General features: G+C 38.0%; 1 pseudogene; it reads right to left on the bottom strand.

The window, feature by feature from the left end:
* Nucleotides 1-803: 803 nt before the first annotated feature.
* Nucleotides 804-20214, bottom strand: part of LOC132499904 (ferritin light chain-like) — an 89735-nt pseudogene continuing 70324 nt past the window's right edge.

The raw sequence follows: 20214 nt of genomic DNA, 5'->3' as shown, positions 1-20214 counted from the left end.
GATGCTGTCTACCTATGGGCTTATAAGGTTTACAGCTGCATTAGGAGGACAAGCATTACCATTAGCATGAAAAGTAGGGCAGACCTCAGTTGCAAAAGCTTCTAGCCATACACATAGGGCAATACGTAAATGATACACCTTATTGCATTCACCCATTCACCCTCCCCTGTTCATGCTAATTGGAAATTTCCATCCATTTCAGAGAAGTAACACCACTATCAATCATTTTCCCTGGCACGAATCTTCCAGGAGGAAGAAAATGGAATACACCTAGCAACAGAGCTCACGCACTAGTAGTCCATGTGTCTTAGATTTAATATCTGATGACTAGCTGCATTGAAGCCAAGAGGTGGTTCACAAAGTTGCTGCACATTAGAATCACCTGGGGAACTCTGAGACCTCCCCGTGCCCAGGCTCCTCCCTAGACCTACTGAATCAAAATCTCTGGGGCTGGGACCCAGACACCAATGTTTTTCTTCAAAGCTCTTTAGGTAATTCAAACAAGCAGCAAAGCTTGAGAACCAGCCCAATAATGGGAACAAACTTATTTCACACAGATAAAGTGGGGCAATTCATATGTTAAAAGAACATGAATATATGTATATATTCCTTTTTTTCGCTTTATTCTGTTTGTATTTCAAATAGGCTTTTTTTTTTCCTTCTGCAAAAAGCGTTATTGTTTCCATTTGGTCCAAGGCTTGGGAGAGGGCTCCAGGGTGGTTACAAAGCTGCCTAGTGGCTGCAGAGCGGGGCTTCAGGCAGAAGCTCTGACGCCAGAGGGTCTCCTCAGATGCGGCTGGACTTCAGAGACTCCTGTTTGGCTCGAGGGTGAGCCTTTCAAAGAGATACTCGCCCAGCACAGCCTGCGGACCAGCCAGCCTGCGGAGGTTGGTCAGGTGGTCACCCATCTTCTGGATGAGTTTCACCTGCTCCTCCAGGAAGCGGCTCTCCAGGAAGTCACAGAGCTGGGAGTCTGCAAGGGAAGGACCCAGGGCACGCAGATCCGATAGTGCCTGGTTCAGATTCTTCTCCCTAAGAATGGCGGCTTCCACAGCATCCTGGGTTTTACCCCACTCATCCTGAGAAGGCTTCTGCGCATCCTGGAAGAGGGCGTGGCCGCAGCACTGGTTTTGCATTTTCAAGAGGCGCTGGGCGCCCTCACACTTCTCCTCAGCCAGTTGGCAAAAAATGTGGCCCATACTGTCCAGAGTCCCATTGTTGCTGTCGAAATAGATGCTCAGAGAGAGGTAAGTGTCCACAGATGCAAGATGAACAGGCGGTGGACGGGGGCCTCCACCTCGGTGGAATAATTCTGACGAACCTGGGAACTCGTGGTTGATCACTGATAAGGAGCTAAGCTCAACAACTGGTGTTGGCCTGTCCTGGAGGCTGAGGATAGCTGAGTGTCTGATTCCAAAGGTTGCGAAAGGAAGAAAGGTTGGAGGGTGGTCGGGGGCTGGAGCAAGGAGCGTCCCTGGGACTGTTCATTCCAAACACTGTTGAAGCAAAAGACAGATCTGCAGGACTTCCAAATGCACTGCCTCAAATAGGCTTTGATATAAATGAACAAGGAGTCCAAGCAAGGACAAAATTTACCCTTCCTCCCACCAAAATAGCTGGTGATACTAGAATCTAGATCTGGGAAGGGATTCTTCCATTGCTTTCTTAACATTCCAAGCCACTAGAGAAGTGGTTCTCAAAGTATGGTCACCTTGTAACCAAGCAGTACCCTATGGGGCCTTCCTAGGGCAGACCCATCCACCATATCCTCTATTGTAGTTTCTCTCTGAAGTACTCAGATAATAGTATCTCAGGCATATTTCTTGAGTTTTCAGATGCGAAAAACCACCACCCAATGGAAGAAATGAACTCCTTGATGATCATGAGCACATAGCCCCCAGAACTTCTGGCACCTAAGGATGGATAATGTTACCTGCCTTGTGGCCTCAACATCAGCCAATCAGAGGATTGTGCACGAGCTCATCACATGCCCTGGGATGTCCCTCCCTCACCTGGCCTTTAAAAATGCTTTGCTGAAATCCTTTGGAGATTTCAGGGGTTTTGGAACATGGACCACCCCTCTCCTTGCTCGATCCTGCAATAAACCTTTCTCTTCTCCAGACTCCAACCTTTAGGTTTGTTTGGCCTCACTGTGCTTCAGACACACGAACCTGCATTCGGTAACAACCTGACCAGCTTTACCAGCGTCCCCTGATAATGTGTCAGATATTCAAGTTTTAGGGCCCTATCCCAGCCCTATGGAATCATCAACTCTAGTGGGGCTCAGTGATCTCTGTTATAACTGGCCCTCCAGATGATTTTTATTCACCTTAAAGTTTGAAAATATCTGCATTGTCAGCTGCCAAAGCGTCCACCAGAAGGTGAAGGGGAGTGACGCCTGGAAAAGATAGGGAGTAGCCAAGGCAAGTACAGCAGCATTTGCCATGGTAGTAATGGAGAATGCCTTTTCTCCACTGGTTGGCACAGACTAGTATCTGGGAGCAGTGGCAGGGTTATTTAGGATACTTTACAATTCAATGTAGAGTGACCACTTTCCTGGTTTGCCAGGGACTTCCCCTGTGTGAACACTTAAAATCTCATCCTGGCAAACCCCTTAGCCCTGGATTTGAAAAACTTAGGGAATAACATGAAATTTAGGGGAAACATGATCTAGGATTTGGGCAAGTCACAAGTGCTAATTAAAGCGAAGCAAGTATGGACAACATCTAGCCTTCTTTACCCCTTTGTGGGAAGGTAAATCTGATTGGGTGAAAGGACTTATTGTTAAGAACTCTTTGTAGAAACATCCCCTTCTGCTTAGTCCGCTGGTTCTCAGTTCTGGCTAGACACTGGCATCATCTGAGGAGATTTAAAGTTATTTTATTGGTCTAGGATGACCAACAGTCAGTGTGAGGGTTTTTAAAAAGTGCTTCAGATGATTCTAATATGCAGCCAAATTTAGGTGCCACTGCTTAAGCTTTTGAACCACTGCTACTTTTTTCACCTCATCTTCCTATGAGAATATCCAACTGTAGTTGAGGTTTGTTGTTTTTTCTTTTTCTTTTTTTTTTAACTCTCTTATTATAAGATTTACTGTCTTAAATAAGATTGAATGTACAGAAAATCCTGCTAGTCCATCTGGTATAGCTAGATACTTAGAATAATATCGTTAAGATATATATCATTTAAGTACTGTAACTGGCCTTTTTAAAATTAACATATGCATTGAATTAGTACAATCTCTTTTGAAGTTGTCATGTTGGGGAGCTATACCTGTAATCTGCTGCCATTGCTAAATATCTGGACAACTCTTATTAGGAATTGTTTTTAAACATCTTTAGGGATTAAAACCAAGAGTGCTGTATTATTTGTACTGGGACCACAAAAACCTCACAAAGTTTCCCCACTGTACCTTCTACCCCCATCTCTAACCCTTGGCAACTTCTAATCTGTTCTCCATCTCCACAGTTTTGTTATTTTAAGAATAATATGTAAACATAATCATGAATTACTTAATCTTTGGAGATTGGATTTAAAATTTTTTTCTTCAGCATCATTCCCTTGAAGTTCATTTTAATTTTTGCATATATTAATAATTTGTTCCTTATCGTTGCTCGGTAGTATTCTATCATAAGATTTTATCACAATTTGTTTCAACATTCATCCATTGAAAGACATTTGGGTAGTTGCCAGTTATTGGCTATTATAAATAAAACTGCTCTGAACATTTATGTGTAAGTTTCTGTGGGAACTTAATTAAGTTTTTGTTTCTTTTGGATAAATGCTCAAGAGTACAATTACTGCATTGTAGGGTGAATCTACTTTTAGGATTAAAAGAGACTGTCAAGCTGTTTCTCAGAGTGGCTAAACCATTTTATTTTTCCACCAGTGACGTGATATAACTTTTCTACATACTCGCCAGCATTTGATGTTGTCACTATAATTTTAGTTATTCTCTGATATCTCATTATGGTCTTAATTTGCATTTCCCTAATGCTAATGATGTTGAGCATCTTTTCATGTGCTTCTTTGCCATGTGTATATTCTCTTCCATGAAATGTCTGTTCCTGTCTTCTGCCTATTTTCTAGTTGGATTTTTTTAAGTTGTTTGGAGAGTTCTTTGTATATTATAGATACAAGTCATCTGTCTCATATGGGATTTTCAAATATGTTTTCCCACTGTGTAATTTGAGTTTTCATCCACTTAAAAGGATCTTCTATGAAGCATTTTTAACTCATTTTGATGAGATCCAATGTATCAGTTTTTGCTTTTATTGATCATACTTTCGGTGTCAAGTCTAAGAATTATTCACCTAGTTCTAGATGCCAAAGATTTTCTCCTATATTTTTTTCTAAAAATGTCCTGCTTTTACATTTAAGACTATGATCCACTTTGATTTAACTTTTGTGTAAGGTGTGGAGGTTTAGGTTAAGGTTCATTTTTTGTTTGTTTTTGTCGAGGGATGTCCAACTGTTTCAGTACCATTTTTTGAAATGTCTATTCTTCCTTGATAGCTTTTGCACTGCTGTCAAAAACAGGTTAAATGTATTTATGTCAGTCTATTTCTGGGTTCTCTATTCCATTCCATTGATCTATGTATCTACCCTCCAAAATTACTGCAAAGTCTTGAAATTGGGTGGATTAATTCCTCCCAGTTTAATCTTCCTTTACAAATTGTTTTAGCTATTCTTCAGCCTCTTCTTACCATATAAATCTTAGAAAAAGCTTGTCTATATCCGCAAAAACCTTGAGGGCATTTTAAGAGTAATTGTGTTAAGCCTCTTAACTTGGGGAGAATTGACATCTTTATTATGTTGTGTTTTCTAATCCATGAACAAGGTATGTCTCCCTATTTGTTTGGGACTTTAAATGTTTTCTTCATCAGCATTTTGTAATTTTCAGTATAGAGGTCCTATAAATGTCTTATTGGGCTTGTATTTAAGTATTTATTTAGGTCAGTTGTAAATGGCATCACATATTTTAATTTAAGCTTCTACACATTTGTTATTAATATATAATGTGATAAAATTGTGTTGATCTTGTACTCTAAAACATTTACAAACTAATATTATTTCTCAAGCTTTTTGTGGATTCCTTGGTATTTTCTCCATTTAGATTATCATCTCCTCTTCAGACACAGACAGTTTTACTTTTCCTTAGGCAATATAATAGGATATATTACTCTTCAACATTCAGTAGGATATATTCCTTCCTATTCAACATAGTAGGAATAGTCCTTTTATCTTTTAAATGAACTTTTTAAAAATTTAACTTTTAAATGTATGTATTTATTTATTTTTGCTTTATTTTCTTACTAGAACCTCCAGTAATATATTTAATAAAAGTGGTGAGAGCAGATATCCGTGCCTTGTTTCTGATCTTACAGAGAATACATTCAGTCTTTCACAGTTAAATATAATGTCAGTATAGGTTGTTTGTAGGTCATCTTTATGAGTTTCAGTATGTTCCTTTTCTATTCCTAGTTTGCTTGGAGTTCTTTTTTCTTCTTTTGTTAAAATCATGAATGAGATTGGATTTTGTCAAGTGCTTTCTCTGCATTATTGGATAGGATCACATGACTTTTCCCTTTAATCGATTGGATATGGTGGATAATATTGTTTGATTTTCAAATATTTAACCAACTTTGCATAACTAGAATAAATGCCACTTGGTCATGGTATATTATTCTTTTTATATATTTCTGGATTTAATTTGCTAATATTTGGCAGAGGATTTTTACAGCCAATTTCATAAAAAATATTGGTCTGTAGTTTTCTTCTTTCTATACTATCCCTGTCCGGTTTTGGTATCAAGGTAATACTGGCTTCATAAATTTAATTAGGAACTGTTCCATGTAAAATTGGTGTTAATTCTTTATGTCTTGGGTAAAAGTGAAACATCTAAACCTGACTATTCCTTTTGGGAGTTTTTAAATGAAAAACCAGTGTTTCTAATGGTTACAGGAAAATTGAGATTATCTATTTCATCTTGGCTGAGTTTTGGTAGTTTTGAGTGTAGAAGCATTGGCCCATTTCACCTACATTTTTGAATTTATAGTGTAGACTTGTTCATAACAACTTGTCCCTTATTAACCTGCAGGATATGTCATGGTATCCCTGGTTGCATTTCTGATACCTGTGATTTGTGCCATCCATCTTTTTATCTTTATCAGTCTTGCTAGATCTTTATTGATTAGATTGTTTATTTCCAAGAACCAGCCTTTTGTTTCATTGATTTTCCCCCCTATTTTCCTGTTTTCAGTTTCATGGATTTCTATTTCATGTTTATTATTTCCTTCTTTCTGCTTGTTTAGTGTTCTTTTCCTCTTCCTTTTTTACTGTTGTAATATAGAAAATTAGATTATTGCTTTGAAACACTTTCTTTCCCAATTTAGTGCTATAAACTTCCCTTTCAGCATTGCTTTCACTTCATTCTGCAAACTTTGATCTGTTATATCTCCATTTTCTTTTATTCTATGCATTAAACAATATTTCCTTGATGCTGTTTTTTTTTTACCCATGAGTTATTTGGAACTGTGATGTTTAGTTTTCATGTGATTGAAGACTTTCCTGTTGTCTTTCCGTTATTGATTTCTAGTCTGATTCCATTATGGCTAGAGAACATACCCTATGATTTTAATTCTTTTAAATCTGATAATTTTTTTATGAATATATAAATGAAAGAAATAAGAAAACCTCTGAGTCTTAGCATCCAACACTTAGGCACATTACAATTTAAATCTGCTAAGGTTCTTTTTATTGCCCAGTATATAGTATATGAGTGAATATTCCATGGACACTTGAATATGTATTCTGCTGTTACTGAGTGTGTTCTTTATTTATTTTTTATTTTATTTTATTTTATTTTTTTGTGGTATGCGGGCCTCTCACTGTTGTGGCCTCTCCCATTGAGGAGCACAGGCTCCGGACGTGCAGGCTCAGTGGCCATGGCTCACGGGCCCAGCCGCTCCGCGGCATGTGGGATCTTCCCGGACCGGGGCACGAACCCGTGTCCCCTGCATCGGCAGGCGGACTCTCAACCACTGCACCACCAGGGAAGCCCCCATGTTCTTTAAATGTCAGTTATATCCTATTGATTGATGATGTTTTCATTTCTTCCATATTCTTGCTGATTTTTCTCTCTGGTAGTTCTATAAATTGCTGTGCTGAAGTCTCAAATAATAATTGTAGATTTAAAATTTTCTCCTTTTACTACTTTTTTCAGTGTTTGCTTCATGTATTTTGAAGTTCTGTTGTTTGGTGCACACACATTTAGTATCATTAGGTCATCTAGGTGGATTATTCCTGTTATCTTTATGTAATGACCCTGTTTGCCCCTAATAATTTCCTTTGCTCTGAAGTCTACTTTATCTGATATTAATATAGCCATTCCTACTTTTTCTGATTAACATTCACATGATATATCATTATCTTCCTTTTACTTTGAACTACCTATATCATGATGTTTAAAGTAAACTTCTTATAGACAGTATATAGTTGGATCATGCTTGTGAATTTTTAATCTACTCTTCCAATCTCTGTCTTTGACTTGGTTATTTAGATCATTTACAGTTAATGTAATTATTGTTATGTTAAAGATTAGGTCTACCATTTAATTTTTTGTTTTGTCTTTTACCTTAGTTTTTCAATCCTGTGTTTCTCTTATTTTGCCTGGTGGGTTACTTAAACATTTTTTAATAAGTCCATTTTAATTTAATTTATTTATAATCATTTGTGTATACTGTTTGTATAGTTTTCTTAGTGCTTACTTTTGGCATCACAGTATACATATGTAACTTACCATAGCCTACTGGAATCAGTGTTTTATTACTTCAAGTGAAGTTCCAAAATTTTACTTCCATTTAGTCTCTTAATATTCCCCAGTTTTAAAGTATGATTTTCTGTAGTATTTCCTTTCTCTACATTGAGAACCACATCAGATGGTGTCATAATATTTGCTTTGACCATTATATAGTATGTAAGAAATTCATGAGGCTAATGATATTCTCTTATATATACCCCATTTGTTTTCACCCATTCCATTGTTCCCCTTTTCTTTCTGAAGTTCCCAGTCTTCTGTTATTGTTTTTTTAATGTTTTCATAACATTAGGTGATATCTGGGCTTTCCAGTGTCATTGGATATGAGTTTCAGGAAACACTGAGTCTGGCTCACTTAATGCTGCTGAGTTGGAGGGTTTGTATATGTTGGGCCTGTTGGTGCAGCAGGTGCTAGCAGATTAGACTAATGTTGATGGGACTAGTGCCACAGGAGGATGGGTTCCCATTCAGGCTATGCTGCTGCTACAGTAGATCAAGTCCCCCTCTACCCCAAGTGTGGGGCAGTGACCTGCTGCTGTCACTGCTTTGTATTAGGCTGCTTTTGCCTCAGGTGTGTGGTGGGATCCCTTGGAAGCTGCTGTCAATCACAAGGTTAAATTCATTTCAGAAATACTTAAGTATAAATATATAGCCTGGCTCCTATAGGACCCCTGTAATAGTTTTTTATTGCTTTCATACAAATTACCACAAATATAGTGACTCGAAACAATGTCAATTTATTACCTTACAAGTCTGACATTGGTCTCAATTGAGTAAAGTAAAAGTGTTGGCAGGATCGACAGATGAATGGATAAAGATGTGGCACATATATACAATGGAATATTACTTAGCCATAAAAATAAGTGAAATTGAGTTATTTGTAGTGAGGTGGATTGACCTAGAGACTGTCATACGGAGTGAAGTAAGTCAGAAAGAGAAAAACAAATACCGTATGCTAACACATATATATGGAATCTAAAAAAAAAGAAAAAATGGTTATGAAGAACCTAGGGGGCAGGGCAGGAATAAAGATGCAGCCATAGAGAGTGGACTTGTGGACACAGGGAGGGGGAAGGGTAATCTGGGATGAAGTGAGAGAGTGTCATGGACATATATACACTACCAAATGTAAAATAGATAGCTAGTGGGAAGCAGCCGCAAAGCACAGGGAGATCAGATCTGTGCTTTGTGTCCACCTACAGGGGTGTGATCGGGAATGGAGGGTGGTAGGGAGATGCAAGAGGGAGGAGATATGGGGATATATGTATACGTATAGCTGATTCACTTTGTTATGAAGCAGAAACTAACACACCATTGTAAATCAGTTATACTCCAATATAGATGGTTAAAAAAGAAAAAAAAGTGTTGGCAGAGCTACAGTCTTTTCTGGAGGCTCTTAGGGGTGTTTCTGTTCCCTGGACTTTATCCGCTTCCAGCAGTCACTTGTAGTCCTTGACTCAGAGTCCCCTTTCTCCACCTACAAAACCCAAAATGTTGAATCTCTCTGATTCTGCTTCTATTAGGACATCTCTCTCTTTCTCTTTCTACAGTTGGGAATGGTTTTCTACTTTTAAGGACTCATGCAATTAGATTTGTTCCATGAGGTAATCCAGGATAATCTTTCTATCTCAAGGTCTATAACTTCAGTCATATCTGCAAAGTCCTCTTCACCATGTAAGGTAACATATTAATAGGTTCTAGGGATTAGGGTGAGGGCATTTTTAGGAGCCATTATGCTGCCTACCACACCCTTAACAAGTGACCTTGAGAAAATTACTGAGATTTTTAAAGCCTTACTTTCCTCAAACATAAAATGGAAAGAAAGCTAACTAGTTAACATCATGAAAGTGAAACAGTATATATGAAATCAACTAATTCAGAAAATAAGATTTCGTCTTTTTCTTTATGATTTACATGATTCTCAGAGTTCAGTTACTTGAAGAGTTACTTTTTTTTAAAACAGTACTAAGGAATTTCAGGGTTCAGGTGCTGTAAGATTGTCTGAATTATCTGAGTAACAATTAGCTAAGCACAGGTGTAAAGCATTTGATTTACTCCCTGGTTTTCTTTATCTTCTCATCCCAGTAAATGCATATCCCTTTTCTAGCTCCAGCCAGTAGAGTCAGAGCTCGTGTTACTGTTTAACTAAAGTTCAATTTAAATTCTCTCTACATCTCCAGATTCTCGGCCCTGGTTGCATATTATAATCACCTGGGGAGATTTCAAGGACTACTGATGCCAAATTTCTACCTATCATGGATATTTGAGGAGGGACCTGGAATGAAATGCTCTAGCTTATGGTTTTTGGAACCAAATCATAGTCTACACTGAGCCAAATTATTTGCAAGATCACCTCTAAAAAGGAATTTATCTGTGGTGACTAATGCTCTTCCTTTGTCAGTATGCTTGATTTGTCCCTCTTTGGGGGAAAAAAAGAGGGGGAATAAACCCCAGCAGTTGTGCTCCCTGAATTATAACCTGATGCTGTGGAATTAGTGTTGGCTTAGAGCGCACATCTTCAGATACCCATTCTCTCTCCTGCTTCCTTGCACGAACTTATATCCTTGGGCAGTGTTTCATCCACCACCCTCTTTTGCTTCTAATCTTAGCAAGTAAAGTCTCCCCTTAATGAAATAGCATTTCATGAGGCTTACTGGGAGCATAGGTCTGTTCCAGACCTGTCCTATGTTAGCTAAAGCAGATATAAGTGATGTATTTTTGGCATTCATCCTTGTGGGTTGGAAAGAGAAGACAGAATTTTATCTTTAGGTGTCATCTGACTGGACAAATGGGCTCTTTCCCTCTGCTGCCTACCATGTAAAAACCTGAGGGTGTTACCTCTAGACGGTATCTTTTAGTTATCCAAATAGTTCAGATAAGTCAAATTTCTCAGTAAAAGATGACAAAACTAGGGCTTAGGTGGTTAATTTTCTATGTCAATTTGTCTGGGCCACCATGCCCAGTTACTTGGTCAGATATTATTCTGTATATTTCTGTGAGGGTGTTTTCGTGTATTTACAATTTTATTTATTTATTTATCTATCTATCTATCTATCTATCTATCTATTTATTTATTTATTTATTTATATTTTTGCCTGCGTTGGGTCTTCATTGTCACACGTGGGCTTTCTCTATTTGCAGCAAGCGAGGGCTACTCTTTGTTGTGGTGTGCAGGCTTCTCATTGCGGTGGCTTCTCTTGTTGCAGAGCATGGGCTCTAGGTGCACGGGCTCAGTAGCTGTGGTGCACGGGCTTATTTGCTCCACGGCACATGGGATCTTCCCAGACCAGGGCTCAAACCTGTGTCCCCTGCATTTGCAGGCGGATTCTTAACCACTGTGCCACCAGGGTAGTCTCTGTGATGGTGTTTTTGGATGAAATTCATATTTAAATTGGTGTTGGACTTTGAGTACAGCAGATTATCCTCCATAGTATGGGTGCGCCTCATCCAATCAGTTGAAGCTCTTAATAAAACAAAGACTGACCTTCCTGTCGCAAAAAGGAATTCTGCCAGAAGACTTACAGAAATTGAACTGCAACTCTTCCTAGAGTCTCTAGACAGCCTAACCTGCAGATTTTGAATTGACCAAGCCTCTATTATTGTGTGAACCAATTGTTTAAAATCTCTCTCTCTCTTTCTCTATCTTTATATAGATATGGATATAGATCTAGGTATCAATATTGATATCTATATCTATCAATATATATGGGCACATTGTATACACATGCTGTTGGTTCTGTTTTTCTGGAGAAGCTTGACTAATATAGTGGCCCATATAAATAAAAGGATGAACCCAAGTTCACCCAGGTAGAAAGTAGTACAATGAGAACTGGAACTTAAGGCCTCATGACTCATTCAGCTGTGAACACTGACCCAGAAGTGGGGTCCGCAAACTCTGGCCCACTGATCAGATCTCGCTTGACTCCTGGTTTTGTACATAACATTTTGCTTGAACACAGCCACACCCATTCATTAACGTATGGTGCATGGCTGTTTCTGTGCTACAGCAGCAGACAGGCAGTTGCAATGGAAAGATATGGTACACAACATCCAAAATATTTACTATCTGACCCTTTACAGAAAAGATCTGCTGACCCTAGCTCTAGGATGCCATCTGATTTCTGATAACACAGAGGAGAATAATTCATCCACATTGGGGTTGATTGTTAATCTCATGTCCTCCTTAGGTCAAAGATCTCTTAAATGCTCACCCTTGCAATAGCCATCTTGGGGAGCATTGTCTGAGGATGAAGAAATATTTCTTGCCAGGTCTTTCCAATCCACACTGCTCCCTGACTATGGTTCTTAAAACTCATTTTTAAAAAAAAAATTTATTGGAATATAGTTGATTTACAGTGTTGTGTTAATTTCACGTGTACAGCAAAGTGAATCCGTTATACATATACATATATCCACTTTTAGTTTTTTTTTAGAGTCATTTCCAAATAGCCCGTTACAGAGTATTGAGTGGAGTTCCCTGTGCTAATAAGAAGAGCAGGTTCTTATTAGTTATCTATTTTATGTATAGCAGTGTGTATATTTCAGCCCCAATCTCCCAATTTAGCCTCCCACCACAATCCCCTGGTAACCCTAAGTTTGTTTTCTACATCCCTGCCTCTACTTCTAAAACCTGTCTATTTTAACCAACTACCACTCATTGCTTACTGTCTCTGGCTTCATGTACTTCATAATAAATCTACCTCTTGTTCAATCCTGGATGACATGTTCCAAGGACTGAGATAATATCTTATTCTACATAACTTGTCCTTGATATTGTCTAACTTGGGGTCTTCATCTATGTCCCAAAGAAGACAGTCACACTCTGTCTTCTAGTACTACTAATAATACCACATTTTATGGCATGAATTTGACCCAATGCACTGAACTATCCCTTTAGAAACTGTATGCAACCTGTCACTGGGTTTTAGCACCGGGATAGAGCTCAAATTAGTGTTCATATTTAAACAAATCTACTTGACCAGAAACTTTTTGTCTCACCATTTATTTTATTACACAAGTAACTTCTCTCTTTGCATCTATGATGTAAATATTTTTAATTTCCTAAATTATCTGAAAAATTATTTAGAGCTTCCATTTCAGTAGGCATTGGAATTGCTGTGTTATGACTATTTCATTATTTTATTTCCAAATGTTAAATTAGGCTTCAAGCTTTGGCCAAGAGTAGACAGGAAAGGGTTTTAAAAGAAATGAAGAATGGGAAAGACTTCTGATGCAACGGAGACTTAATAAAGATTTGCTTTTGAATCAAGAATTTATAATAAAGGTTTGATTTTGAATCAATAAGTTATGTCATTGCAAAATAGCTCCCTGGTAAAATTCCATTCTTTTGTAATCATTAAGTACAGAAATTAACCATCAAAATATGCAGTGATCTTTTTCATTTTCTAAAAACAAACCTATATCTAGATGAGAGGAGAATTCATTTCATAACTCAGGCTCTGGACTTACGACTCCAAGTCCTGTTTTCTTTCAACCATGCCTGCTAAGTTTCTGTCTAACTTCTTGAGCATGAGGTAATGGCTTCAGCTTTCATCTCCTTACTCAGTATATAGCTTAGTGACTAAGAGTAAGGGATCTAAACCTTGAGAACTTGGGTTCCAATCTTGACTCTAAAATTTACTTGTTGAGTACTCTTGAGCATGTTATCTGTTTTTGCCTCAGTTTTCTCATCTATAATATAGAGATAACATTACTTCTCTCAGCGAGTTGCTATGAGGGTTAAAAAAGAAAATTCATACAATGCAAGAATTTATCAGTTCTTGGAACACAATAAATACTGAAAAGAAATGTTAGCCATTATCAAGGGCCCCTCATTTTATGGATAATATAGATTAGTTTATATAGGTCTAATATTTACATATACGTAAATATTTTGTACCTATATGTGTGTATACGTTCTTCTGAGAAACTGAGCAGTCAACATTCACATCTAAATGTATGTGCTCTGTGAAATGTAGATCTCCTGTGTACAGACACAGTGCTGTAGTTATCTATTGCTACATAATAAAGAAGTCCAAACTTAGTGGTGAAATAAACAAAAATTTTAATATGTGCCCAGATTCTGTGGGTCAGCAATTCAAACAGTACGCAGAGGAGATGGCTTGTCTCTACTCTGTGACTGATGTCTGAAACCTCAGCTCATTAGGATTCAAATGGCTGGGGCTGCAATCATCTAGATAATTTTTTTATTATTAATTAATTTATTTATTTTTGCTGTGTTGGTTCTTCGTTGCTGTGCGAGGGCTTTCTCCAATTGTGGCAAGTGGGGGCCACTCTTCATCGCGGTGCGTGGGCCTCTCACTATCGTGGCCTCTCTTGTTGCGGAGTACAGGCTCCAGACGCGCAGGCTCAGTAGTTGTGGCTCACGGGCCTAGTTGCTTCGCGGCATGTGGGATCTTCCCAGACTAGGGCTTGAACCCGTGTCCCCTGCATTAGCAGGCAGATTCTCAACCACTGCACCACCAGGGAAGCCCTCATCTAGATAATTTTAATTCACATGTCTGGCCCTTGAGATGGGATGACTTGAACACTGCGCCCAACAAGGACTGTTGCCTGGAGTGCTTACAGATGGCTGCCCATGTGGCTTGGACTTCTCATAACGTGGTAGTTAGGATTCAAGATAGAGTATCCCAAGAATGAGCGTTCAGGGTTGAAGCATTCCAGGAGAATCATGCAAAAGCTGCATGACCTTTTATGACCTAGTCTTAGATGTTACATAGCATCACTTTATACTATTGCAGGCGTTGGAGACCTTTTTCCATAAAGTGTCAGACGGTCAATATTTTAGGCTTTACACGCCATACAGTCTCTTTTGCAACTACTTAGCTCCGCTGCTGTGATGTGAAAACAGACACAAACAATACATATACTAAGGAACATGGCTGTGTTCCAATCAAGCTTCATTTATAAAAGCCGGTAGAGGCCTAGATTTGGTCCACCAGCCATAATTTACTGACCCCTGCTCTATTGTTTGAAGCCATGGAAAGCCTGCCCAAATTCAAGGGGAAATGCCCACATCTGGATGTGAAGAATGGCAACGAATCTGAGACCCTGTATTAAAACCACTACATATGGGATACTTAGAAGAAGATCCGTCTGCATACCTTTTTTCTCCCATGTATGGTGGATATGAGGTATTGGCACATGTTACATCTCTGTAAGCCTGGGTCAAGGTCAAAGTTGGAATCTGAACTCAATGACCTTGATTTCTGGAAGAATTGGTAACTCTACTTATGATATCCTTACACTCCTTACCCATATAAATACACCACAAAAGATAGATTTCAAGTAAACAGTTGCTTTATGGCAGATTTTTATTATGTCTCCATTGACTGAATTATTCCATTTTGGTTAGAAACTTGAGTTTTGTTTCTTTCCTAAAGAGATCTGCAACTTTTTAGATGTGACATTTCTTTCTAATGAGAGGATGATGTAGGTTTTTATAAACGGAAAAAGCAGGGCAGGCTGAGTTCACTCAGATCATACCAATGCTTACAGGAATAACCAAAACTGGAACACAGGCTTCCAGGTTTTCCCGTCCTGTGCTCTTTCCGGTAGGTGCCATTGTCTGCTGGGCCTGGCAGTAATAAGTTTTGACCTTTACCTCTCTACACTCTTGTGAAGTGGTTTTGGGCTTTGTTAGCTTTCTTATGAGTTTGTACTAAGTTGTGTCCATAAAGTAGGCTGAATTCCTCAGGGAAGGATGATAGCTGTTACTGTGTTATTACTGCAAATGTTGTGTTGGTTACTTTTTTTTCTTTTCTTTTGTCCAGTTGTATCCTGAACTTAAAAGTTATATTATCTGAAATGAACGATGTGCATCTGGTGGAAAACACTAATTTAAGGGATGAAAATTCCTGATGATTGCTTCAGTCAACCCTTAATACACACTGAGCTTCATTAGTAAATAGACAACTCTCAGACCTTTCCCTTGGAAGAGGTCGCATAATCAGGCTTTGTGTTGATTTCGCATTCTGTTCGTTAGAGACAGAACAAAGTAGAATAATTGGCTGGTACAGGGAAAGCAGAAAGAACTTTCTTCTATTTTGGTGATGCATCCCGTAATAAGGGTTGAAAATGAGACTGGAGGTAAAAACGTGAAACTCAGAAGAGCAAAGGAGAGAGGATAGTGTTTCTTTGAAAATATTCTTTCAGTGTTGGCCCAGATGAAATATGAAGCTGAGGAAATTTTTTTTTTAATGATGATTTTTGTGTTAACAATGTGAGTGTGGAATTAGTAAGAATCAGAAAGCAAGCATCCTTTTCCACCAAGGACTTGGGAGCAAGTGAAACCATAAATACTCCCGGTTCTTGGAAACCCTTTTGGAGCAGTAATCAGAGAAGGGTAAAGGCAAAGCCTCAGAGCAGAGGTGTTCAGAGCAAAGGGATAGGAGGAGAACAAAAGGAGAGTGGATATTTTTAGAGCTGTCATTTTGAAATTTACCTGCTTCTGATTCAGTGCTGCTTTGCTACTGTGTTGATCCCGTGGAAATCCTCAAAGCAGGAGCAGCCCTATTTTAAAATAATAAGGTTAGAGCAAGTGACTTGAATCCAGGTCTCTTTAGCTCAAGAGCACAGAGGAGAGTGTGAGGAAAGAGTGAGGCCACAAGGAATTGTTCACTGGGTACATTTTCCCCAAACCTCACTAACTGGGAGAAACTGACCACTGGATTATGTGGCTTGAAGGAAAGCAAAAATGTTGAAAGCAAAGAGTGTGGAGCTTGTTTAGAAAGCAAGCTCTATCATTTGGTCACCTGCTGATGATAATAGCATTGGCTGAGTCCTGACCACTTACAATGAAGGCACTTCTGTAGGTCATAAGTTCCAGGAGGGCCAGAACTGAGTATGTCTGTTTCAGCATTTAGCATGGTTTAGCATCTTAGAGCCCGGTACATTATTGGCATATAGTAGACTTAAAAATGAATATTTGTGGATTGTCTGAATGAGTGGATGGATGTGTGTGATTCATATCCTATTTGCAGGTCCTATGCCCTACAGTGGATTTTCAGTGTCAGATTGGGAACGTATTTATGATGGGGATTGGCATTTTCCCCTATCTAATGGATAAAGATTACACATCAAAGGACTTTACACTGACATCCCAAAAACCTCATAGGAATTACTTAACAAAAAAATAAAATTGGATTCTGTATAATTTCTAATTTATAAGCTGGCCAGACCACTGGTATTTCTGCCAGTCCTCTGGTAGTTCCGATGATGTCCCCATGATGACCCAGGCATAATCAGAATGGCTTTAGGATTTGGGAGCCAAAATGTTCCTCAGTATTTACTGCTTTGCTAGTCCATTTAAGAAAATGGACTATTGAAAAAATAGCTTCAGACACAATATGGCATTTTATGATTTAGCATAAAATCTGAGAAATATAGAGGTTATCTGAAGCCTGCAATGGTAAAGTTCCCTCTGCTATTGAAGTTATTGTCTTAAATAAAGATTCTACATCAGTAATGCTATATATATATATATATATATATATATATATATATATGGTTTTTTTCTGATATTCAGGTTAACTTCCTATTCTCTATAAGGAAGTAATTAGTTGGTTGGTATGAGAGATAGTGTGGCTTCCAAAAGTGAAAAGTATTATTTTGTTGTAATTTCCAGCTACCTAAGGATGGGAGAGGCCCAGGACACTGCAGTCAGTATATTATGTGGAGCAGGTTATACTGTGGTTTATTTATGACCTTTTACATGTTTATTTTCTATGCAATTTTGTGTGCTCCTTTTTGAGTTTTGGTAGATAAGTGTTTTGTAACTTCAGAATACTTGGAGTTATATATATATATATATATATATATATATATATATACATATATATGACACACACACACATATATATATATATATATATATATTATCATAGTAGTTAAAGCCGTGGACAGTGTACTAGTCTACCTAGGGTCAAATTCTGGCTTTACCCTATGACTTCCCTGTGGCTTCCTCTGCTCACCTATTTAAAAGGAGTATAATAAGACTGCTGTGGTGAGTTATATACTAAGTGCTATTTAAGCATTTGCTATAATGATTATGTATACTCGAAGGCAAGGAACTTGCCCCTTGATTGTCTCTGTATTCCTAGTGCTTAAGAATTCCTAGTGCTTTCCTAGTGCATTGTCTTAGGATAGAGATAGCTCAGTATAGTTCTTCTCACTATAAAGTACTGTTACGTTGAAAGTCTTTGCTTGTGTACTAATAATCTATGACATATCTGCTGAGGACAAGGAAAGGAATAGTTTTAAAACTGCAACGGATAACAAAAGATTGTATGATGTAATGCCTTTATTATGTAATTATAAAACTAACAAATGATCATGGTAGAAAATTTGAAAAACTCCTAGACAAAATAGAGATCAATAAAATTTGGAGTAGCGTTCAGAGTGTAGAGTTGTCCATGAATATTAGTGCTTTCACATTTTCCAGGACTTTAAGTAGACTCTGCTTCTTAAGAGTCTATTCATGATATTTTATTTTCATGATGTTTTCATCATGGGGACACACACACACACACAGAGAAATCTGTTAAAAAAAAGAAAGACATGTAAATCACTGATGTTTCAGATAGCCACATGAAATAAAGTGAGAAAGGTCAACAAGCTGAAAGAATGTGGAGTAGCATCTCCTTAATTGCTTACATAATTCTGATAATTACCTCTCTGTGGATAATGTAATTAATGGGGAATCTAATTCAAGAAAAATGTATGAACTTCAAGCCTTCTCGAAGCCACGTATTTCTTTCCACAAAAGTTTAATTTCCACAGTCGTGCTTCCTTATTACCTGACAGGGAAAGTGTATTGTATGGCAAAGGATCTTCCCGAAGGAGGGTGCTTCCCACACTGATCGTCATAAATGACTTCGGAATTACTGTTGCTATATTACCAAAATCTTAAACTAGGGTATTTTTGACAAATGTGGTCTTTAGTTAATTTTTAGAGCTACAAACTGTCAGATGGCTCTGCAATAACAATTGTCTGGCTGTTCTTCAGGTTGATCACAATATGGTAATGACCTTGAGGTACCACTAAAAAGCAGGAAGGTGTGAGTCTTCCTTTGGTTCCAGAGTGAAATGCGAGTTGGAGTTGGAGTTGGAAAAGAGGCCGACAACCAAGTGATAGAGAAGGAAATGTGAGGTCATTAGTGAAAAACCAGGTTTAAGTTAAGGTGAAGAGGCATGAGGAAATGGTCAGCTGTTACAGTATTACAAAGATCATGAAGAAGCATATCCATGAATGTGGTTTGTATTGCAATCTGCTGAAAAAGAGACAAATATCCTGGCCTGGCCTTCATGGAGCTTATTTTTATTGATTCTGATAATAGATTATTGTTGAAAAGGGCCTCCTATAAATTATAACCATGCAAAGGCAGCAAGATAATTTGTTTTTTCTTTATGTATGTGTTTCTCATTCCTACTCACTTCTCTCTTAGGGGAAGAGAAAATCACAAAACACAAAAATGTCAAATCTCAGCTATTCATTTTCAAACTAATTTTTTTTCCAAATTCCAAAGGAGGCAATAGGTTAACTGTTAAGATATGTAAGGCTCAGAAAACTAGATTTTTACAAAGTGTAGCCAAATTTTGTTCCATAAATAGTAGCTTTGGAAAGAATATGTGATGATGCAAAGTTGGAAAAAGCTGGTTTTTCTTCCGTAAATGACTTCACCGTGTGGGAGAAGAGGCAGAGAAGAAATCAAAGTAATTACACATGGGGTGAGTTTTTCTGATAGGGGACTCTAGTGCTTTAAAATAGACTAGATAATCCTCGGGATAATCTGAGGGTAGAACAGACCAGTGCCTCATTTCCAATCTGGTACCCTGGAAGAAAACAGTGTATTTCCTTTGAGGTCTTGAGAGTTTTTTCTTCTTCTTTGTTTTGTTTTTGGTTCATTTTGTAATCAACTTTATTAAGGTATCATTTACACACAATAAAATGCAGACATGTTTAGTCAACGGTTCAATGACTTTTAATTAATGTACACATTTGTATAACTACCACCCCCATAAGATCGATAACAATTCTAAAACCCTAGAAAGTTTCCTCCTAGACTTTTGCAAAACTATCCCCATCTCCCACCCCAAGGCAACCATGGATCTGATTTTTATCTTTAGAGATGAATTTTGCCCAGTTTAGAATTTCATGTAAGTTGAATAATACGGTAGGTGCCCTTTTGATCTGGCTTCACTTGCTCAGCTTATGGTTTTTGAGATTCATTCATGTTGGGATGTTTTAAAACTAGGACTTTAGCCTGTGTGGCTGATGTTGTCTGAAGGCACCTATAGGAACATCTGAGTCTCTGGCATTGTCACTGTCTGTTCTTGGCTCAGTATTTTCAACTTTACTAAGAAGCACAAGGTTG

Source organism: Mesoplodon densirostris, chromosome 12, assembly GCF_025265405.1.
Source record: "Mesoplodon densirostris isolate mMesDen1 chromosome 12, mMesDen1 primary haplotype, whole genome shotgun sequence".
Taxonomy (NCBI): Eukaryota; Metazoa; Chordata; class Mammalia; order Artiodactyla; family Ziphiidae; genus Mesoplodon; species Mesoplodon densirostris.
This window is presented reverse-complemented; position numbering and strand designations above follow the sequence as displayed.